The 1,094-nt window shown below is 38.8% G+C and overlaps 1 protein-coding gene across 1 annotated transcript in view; it reads left to right on the top strand.

The window, feature by feature from the left end:
* LOC105449806 overlaps window positions 1-1,094 on the top strand; it is a 4,477-nt gene that overhangs the window by 590 nt on the left and 2,793 nt on the right. The window lies entirely within an intron of this gene.

The following is a 1,094-nucleotide window of genomic DNA, read 5'->3' as shown; positions in this document are numbered from 1 at the left end:
GCACTTGTGGTAAACGCATCGCGCAATTGTCTGATGTGTAAAAACAAGCGACATCCGCTGTATACGTGTGATAAATTTAAGCAGTTACCCGTAAACAAACGTATCGAAACGGTCAAGAGCGCGAGGCTTTGCTACAACTGCTTACGTTCGCATCCGGGCATCCCGTGCAGGTTTTCCAGCTGTACGATCTGCCAAAAACGGCATAATACGCTTTTACATCTGGAGAACTACGCGACCGCAAAGGGATCGAATAACACGAAAACCGAATCCGCTCAGACAGCATGACTACAATATTATTGATTGTGCGTAGTTAATATTAATAGACTGATGTAAAATACTGACGATGATCCGGATTTCTTAATTCTCAAAGGAGCAAACTAATTCTTATCACAGTGCAATACTGCTCTGCGACAGATTTTCGAGAATAAAAAAATTCGCATCATCAATATTCTATATTAATCCAACAATATTAATTACACACGATCAATTATATTGTTATATTCAAGCCGGTTTTGTCAATTGGCAAGCCCGATCAAGTTATCATCGTGAAGTAGTCGCGGAGCTTATTCACTTTTTTTCTTGTGCAAGTGCTCGTGTGAAACTTCGATCCTTGGGCGTAACAATATTATCAGTATTTATTGATACTGACAGTATTATTGATCATGTAAAATTCATATAATTTTTAATTACATACTGAAGGAAGATAGAATGATGCTTTCAGCATAACAGCATGCAAGACAAACAATTGTAATTTACGGTATGTATGTATAACATTCATGCAACAGGTTTAAATTATTTTACCTTTCAGTTTTAACTTAAACTTTGACTATCATATTTATTGCGGCCATCTTCAGCTGAAATTACAATTGACAAATAATGAACCAGATGCAAATTGTTACACCGTGGCAGGGGTGTAACGTGGGAAGGACTCGTATTGGTGGTTGTTGAATGATGCACAGTATATCGTTTACTCACTGACTGTATTTAACATGCTGCTTACAAGTTGATTACTGCGCGGGCCGACAGCATAACGCTATGCGTAAATGAAATGGTTGTGTTGAACTCCGCAGTGGTCCGCTGGACGGCGGGTTTTA

This window comes from Wasmannia auropunctata, unplaced genomic scaffold (genome assembly GCF_000956235.1).
Source record: "Wasmannia auropunctata unplaced genomic scaffold, wasmannia.A_1.0 LD336074.1, whole genome shotgun sequence".
Lineage (NCBI taxonomy): Eukaryota > Metazoa > Arthropoda > Insecta > Hymenoptera > Formicidae > Wasmannia > Wasmannia auropunctata.
Note: the sequence above shows the minus strand (reverse complement) of the source record. Positions and strands in the feature narration are given on the sequence as shown.